This window comes from Neolamprologus brichardi, chromosome 1, assembly GCF_056152115.1.
Source record: "Neolamprologus brichardi isolate AB-2024 chromosome 1, ASM5615211v1, whole genome shotgun sequence".
In the NCBI taxonomy this organism is placed as follows: domain Eukaryota; kingdom Metazoa; phylum Chordata; class Actinopteri; order Cichliformes; family Cichlidae; genus Neolamprologus; species Neolamprologus brichardi.
The window spans coordinates 39,205,843-39,213,062 of NC_142104.1; positions in this window are offsets into that span (position 1 = coordinate 39,205,843).

Here is a 7,220-nt window from a genome sequence, read left to right on the forward strand (position 1 = left end):
AAAATGAAACATCTGAACTTTACAAAGATGACAAAACCTTAGTAAGGTACTTACTCTCTTTAAAAAGTGTCATGAGCTAGGTTGGGAATCCATGGCCGGAGTAAAAGCCAGCAGCAAACTCAAGGTTAAAAAAGGAAGCTAATGTGGACAAGCAAAAAACTGCAGTTCACTAGAGACTGGCACCAAAAAAGGGTCAGTAGACTCCCATATAAATATGCTGAACATAACAGCACTTAAAATCCTATTTAACTCATTTTTATCATGCCTAAAGTTCAATTCAACTCAATTTTATTTACATAGCAACAAATGTATAACAACAGTCGCCTAAGGGTACTTGATGTTTTAAGAAATATATTGTAAGATGCTACAACAACAGAGGGAAAACCTCAACAATTTGGCAAACCTATAATGAGCAAGCACTTGGCAAGAGTGGAAAGGAAAAACTTCCTTTTAACAGGTAGAAACCTCCAGCAGAACCAGGCTCAGGGAGATGCAGCCATATGCTGCAACCACAGACAAAAGACAAACTGTGGAAGAGAGCCAAGGCAGATATTAATAATAATTAATTATTAAATGTGTTGTATAAACACACAGTGAGTGAAAAACGTGAGTGAAAAAGTGCTTTGTGGGAAACCCCCAGCAGCCTAGCATATTGCAGTGTAACTAAGGGAGGTCACCTGATTCAGCCATTGACTGTAGAAAACATGGACGACGCGACAGCTCCCCAAAAATGAAGCCAAAACGTCTCTATCGCCCCCTGGTCTCTGGCTGCAGTATAGGTCATAAACCCCGCCTCCTCCATGTTAGCGGATGGGACTGGGGTCAGACTAAAATAAATTAATTCTCCTTAGATAATTTTTTTCCAAAGATTCTTTCTTTTGTTTTCAATAGTTCTCATCACGCTGATTGATGTTCAAGGGGTCTCCTTTCCCATAAGTTTGATTCTAATTCCTACCGCGGTGATGTTAAATTGGGGTGAAACGTCATCATAAGAGCTTTGACTGACAGCTGCAGTCACGGAGAAACTTGCGTATCTCTGTTCGCGAATAGCAGATAGAGCGTAGGCTCTGAGAGGAGGGCCAGTGTTTACGCTATGAAAACACGACCGAGTGTTTTAACCTGACAGACTGAGGTGTTCTTCAGTAAACTGGACTACCCGACAGAAGGACCTGGTTTTCGGTAAGTTAAATGTGTTTGTAAGCTAATCCGTAACTACCGTCCTTAGCTAGCTCCTGAGACCTAGCTAGCTAAAATGAGCACTCAGCTGTCAGGGTTTGTTTAGCTGTGCAGGTGAATGAATGTACTAAAGAAATCAAGAAAAAACGCCCCGGGCTACTCAGTCACTAATTACTGTTACTGTACTTTTATTACAAGTATTATACTGTAAAAGCAACAGGCTGCACCCTGCTTCAGCTCCTGTGCAGAGCTGAATATTAAATATGTGCAAACAACAGCATGTTTTCAGTCTCTTGCCACATCTGTAAAGACAGTAACACTTTTTTTAAAAGCTTGTACTTCAGTAACTCCTCATTAATCAGGAACTATGGATTAAAGTACTGTAGTGCAGAGATGGGCAGTAACGCGTTACTTGTAACGCGTTACTGTAATCCGATTACTTTTTTCAAGTAACGAGTAAAGTAAGGGATTACTATTGCAAAAACGGTAATTAGATTACCGTTACTTTCCCGTAGGAACGCTGCGTTACTGCGTTACTAAAACCGTGATTTTCTTGCGAGAATGTCTCATGACAGTGACGTAAGCGAGTGTGACGTTCGTGACAACAGCTGTGTGCAGATCAACAATGGATCATATATCGAGTGCAGAGAGAGTATGAGCGTGCAGCGTTTAAAGCGTGGAAGTACTGACCTTACTTTGAGTTTGATTCCGTAAAAAGAGACAAAAACATTAGTGTCCGCTGTGCGTGGGAAGAAAACTTCTTTTTATAGCGAAAAAAAACCCCTAAACTTCCGAGCTAGCACCAAGTAGCTACGAGGTAATGGGAAACTCACAGAGAAACTGCGGTATCCTTCCACTGACTGCTGCGGCACACCTGCACCAGGGTAACCCTCCGCCTACTCTACTCCTGCTTTACAGGTGAAAATAGAGCAAAAGGACCGCTAGTCTTTGACTTTATTTATTTTCTGCTGTGTTTTACTTGCATCTGAAAGAGTGAGTGTAAACACAAAAAAAAAATTATATATATATATATATATATATATATATTATGTGCTGGAATGTGCAGAAAATAGGTTTAAATGTTAAACTAATTTCTTCCAGTCAGAGAATGTTGCATATAATTAAATTTTTGCTTGATGCATAAAGTTAAAAGATTAAAACTAACAAAACAAGTTTTAAAAAGAGACTTTTCCATTTGGTTACATTTTGTATGATGGATTATGCAGAAAAAGTAGAATTGGGCTGAAAGATCTATCACTTTATCACCTATTCAGGTTGTAAATCATGTTTTTAAAAAGTAACTAAGTAACTAATTAATTACTTTTGAAAATAAGTAATCAGTAAAGTAACGGGATTACTTTTTTGGGGAAGTAATCAGTAATTAATTACTGATTACTTTTTTCAAGTAACTTGACCAACACTGCTGTAGTGTACTGTAATACTGAAAAAAATGTAAGAGAAGAACTTCAGATCCTGAGTGTGTGAGGACAGAAGAATCAGCTTTATTTCAATATTGAGGGATAAAATTTATATCTGAGTTTGTGATGATTCTGTTGTCTTTGTGATTACAGGAGCTGCCCTCAGATTCAGACCTCAGCCCCATCGAGTGACAGCAGACAGATCATCCAACATGTTCACATGTTAACTGAAAAACTGGGCCTTACACAGAGTTTCTGTCTGATTTCTCAGACTTTATATCTAATTTAGTTCTGAGCTCAGATAAAATAATTATTGTGGGTGATTTTAACATCCATGTTGATGCTAAAAATGACAGCCTCAACATGGCATTTAATCTGTTGTTAGACTCAATTGGTTTCTCTCAAAATGTAAAAGAACCCACCCACCACTTTAATCACACTCTAGATCTTGTTTTAACATATGGCATAGAAACTGAACATTTAACAGTGTTTCCTGAAAACCCTCTCCTGTCTGATCATTTCTTGATAACATTTACATTTACAATAATTGATTACGCAGCAGTGGAGAGTGGACTTTATCAAAGTAGATGTCTTTCTGAAAGCGCTGTAACTAAGTTTAAGAATATAATCCAGCCACTGTTATCATCGTCAATGCCCTGTACCAACACAGAGCAGAGCAGCTATCAGAGCAGCTATCTGAACGCTACCCCAACAGAGGTCGATTATCTTGTTAATAATTTCACCTCCTCACTACGTACGACTCTGGATACTGTAGCTCCAGTGAAAACTAAGGTCTCTAATCAGAAGTACCTGACCCCGTGGTATAATTCTCAAACACGTACCCTAAAGCAGATGACTCGTAATCTGGAGAGGAAATGGCGTGTCACAAATTTAGAGGATCATCATTTAGCCTGGAGAAATAGTTTGTTGCTTTATAAGAAAGCCCTCCGCAAAGCCAGAACAGCTTACTACTCATCACTGATTGAAGAAAATAAGAACAACCCCAGGTTTCTCTTCAGCACTGTAGCCAGGCTGACAAAAAGTCAGAGCTCTTTTGAGCCAACCATCCCTTTAACGTTAACTAGTGATGACTTCATGAACTTCTTCACAAATAAAATTTTTATCATTAGAGAAAAAATTACCAATAATCATCCCACAGATGTAATATTATCAACAGCTACTCTTAGTTCCATTGATGTTAAGTTAGACTCTTTTTCTCCAATCGATCTTTCTGAGTTAACTTCAATAATTACTTCCTCCAAACCATCAACGTGTCTTTTAGACCCCATTCCTACAAAACTGCTCAAAGAAGTCCTGCCATTGATTAATTCTTCGATCTTATATATGATCAACCTATCTCTAATAATCGGCTATGTACCACAGGCCTTCAAGGTGGCTGCAGTTAAACCTTTACTCAAAAAGCCATCTCTAGACCCAGCAGTCTTAGCTAATTATAGGCCAATCTCCAACCTTCCTTTCATATCAAAAATCCTTGAAAGAGTAGTTGTCAAACAGCTAACAGATCATCTGCAGAGGAATGGTTTATTTGAAGAGTTTCAGTCAGGTTTCAGAGTTCATCACAGCACAGAAACAGCTTTAGTGAAGGTTACAAATGATCTTCTTATGGCCTCTGACAGTGGACTCATCTCTGTGCTTGTCCTTCTTGACCTTAGTGCAGCATTCGATACTGTTGACCATAATATCCTGTTAGAGTGATTAGAACATGCTGTAGGTATTACAGGTATTGCACTACAGTGGTTTGTATCATATCTATCTAATAGACTCCAATTTGTGCATGTAAATGGAGAGTCCTCTTCACACACTGAGGTTAATTATGGAGTTCCACAGGGTTCAGTGCTAGGACCAATTCTGTTTACATTATACATGCTTCCCCTAGGCAGCATCATAAGAAGACATAGCATACATTTTCACTGCTATGCAGATGACACCCAGCTCTATCTGTCCATAAAGCCAGATAACACACACCAATTAGTTAAACTGCAGGAATGTCTTAAAGACATAAAGACTTGGATGGCCACTAACTTTCTGCTTCTTAACTCAGATAAAACTGAGGTCATTGTACTCGGCGCTGAAAAGCTTAGAAATATGGTATCTAACCAGATTCTTACTCTGGATGGCATTACCTTGGCCTCCAGTAACACTGTGAGGAACCTTGGAGTCATTTTTGACCAGGATATGTCCTTCAACGCACATATTAAACAAATATGTAAGACTGCGTTCTTCCATTTGCGCAACATCTCTAAAATTAGAAATATCCTGTCTCAGAGTGATGCTGAAAAACTAGTTCATGCATTTATTACTTCCAGGCTGGACTACTGCAATTCATTATTATCAGGATGTCCAAAAAACTCACTGAAAAGCCTTCAGCTAATCCAAAATGCTGCAGCAAGAGTACTGACAGGGACTAGAAAGAGAGAGCATATTTCTCCTGTTTTGGCTTCCCTTCATTGGCTTCCTGTTAAATCCAGAATTGAATTCAAAATCCTGCTCCTCACATACAAGGTCTTAAATAATCAGGCCCCATCTTATCTTAATGACCTTGTAGTACCATATCACCCTATTAGAGCACTTCGCTCCCACTCTGCAGGCCTACTTGTTGTTCCTAGAGTATTTAAAAGTAGAATGGGAGGGAGAGCCTTCAGTTTTCAGGCCCCTCTTCTGTGGAACCAGCTTCCAGTTTGGATTCGGGAGACAGACACTATCTCTACTTTTAAGATTAGGCTTAAAACTTTCCTTTTTGCTAAAGCATATAGTTAGGGCTGGACCAGGTGACCCTGAATCCTCCCTTAGTTATGCTGCAATAGATGTAGGCTGCCGGGGGATTCCCATGATGCATTGAGTTTTTCCTTTCCAGTCACCTTTCTCACTCACTATGTGTTAATAGACCTCTCTGTATTGAATCATATCTGTTATTAATCTCTGTCTCTCTTCCACAGCATGTCTTTTATCCTGTCTTCCTTCTCTCACCCCAACCGGTCGCAGCAGATGGCTGCCCCTCCCTGAGCCTGGTTCTGCCGGAGGTTTCTTCCTGTTAAAAGGGAGTTTTTCCTTCCCACTGTCGCCAAAGTGCTTGCTCATAGGGGGTCATATGATTGTTGGGCTTTTCTCTGTATCTATGAAGCGCCTTGAGGCGACATTTGTTGTGATTTGGCGCTATATAAATAAAATTGAATTGAATTGAATTGAAAATGAACTGATGAAAACAGTACAAAGGTTAAAGTACCACACGTGCTGTAGTGAAAGCTGCAGCTGTTTTATTGATTAAGTTAAAGACAAAAAAACAAAAAGACAAAAAAACAAAAGGATTAATCACTCATGTAACTGTGTCACTATATATCAGCATTAACAGGACCTCAGTTTGGTGTTTCACAAAGCTGCTGATCTCAGACCTGCACAGCTTCCGTTTTAAACACTTGATGTACTCAGCTGCATGAAGAGCATATGAGATTTTGTCTAACACAATTAAATAAAACCTGATGAAGGTCAAAGGTCGTCACTTGTATGTTGAACTACAAACTTGTCATCTGGAATTTATTCACAGTTTTTTTTTTTTTTTACACATAGTGTGTTATTTACCATAAAGTGATTCAGAGTTATTCATACCAGAGTAACCAGAGAGGATCACATATTTTTAAATATATAACTTTCTACAGGACTGTATATAATATCTTTATGTAAAAGTCCGGAGCCTCTGGGAGTATCTGAGTATTTATAACATTACACAAACCAAAGGTCTCATCACAGTGTTGATGAAATGCTGGGTTTATCCATCTCCTGGGGCGGGCCTACAGAGGAGTGCTGAAGATTTCCCTGTGAGGGAGCTGCTGGTGAAGATCATGAGTCCTGCTTGATCCATGCCATGAGCTTCAGTCTTCCTGGTGTTTCTTAAATGATGCCTCTTACAGCGGGTCAACAGAACTTATGGCACAGGACAGCTGTGATGAAAGAAAGGGAAGAAGTTTCTCCAAACCTCTGGACCCAGGAAACCCAGCTTGGTCCTCATGGTCTCCCTCACTAGTTTCTCTCCAGGGTGAATGTAGCTGTTGATATAATATGGACTATTATTCAATTAAAAGAACAAATTAGAGTACACTACTGAAACGTTCTGCTGATGTTTTTAAAAGTCTCCATGTTACCAGGCTGTAGAGGGCTCTGAAGATTTAAACAGTTTTAGATCCATTACACTCACAGTCTTATGTTAAAATCTCACAGGACAGCATTATATTTTTGATATTAACAGTAACTCTGGGCCTCTGTAGAGTGTGCAGCTGATCTCATCGCTGTCTAAAAATGGGTAAATGGATAAAAAAAAACAAAAAACATAAGTGTTGAAGACTTAAGAGTAGCAGGTGTGTAGCATCGCTAACTAGCTAGCAACAAGCCTCCAACACAGTGCGTATGCTAACGGCTAATCTAACTAACGAATTAACAACAGAGTGATTTTAGAACTATAAGATGATAAGCTGTGTGTCTTTTTTATAACAGTGACATGGTTGTATTTACCTTAATTAAACGAGTCGTCAGTCGCGGTAAACCAGCAAAAAAACTCCAGCTGCCGGGCTACGTAAAAAGTGTAGAGGGGCGTGTTTGCGGTCACGTCCAGCG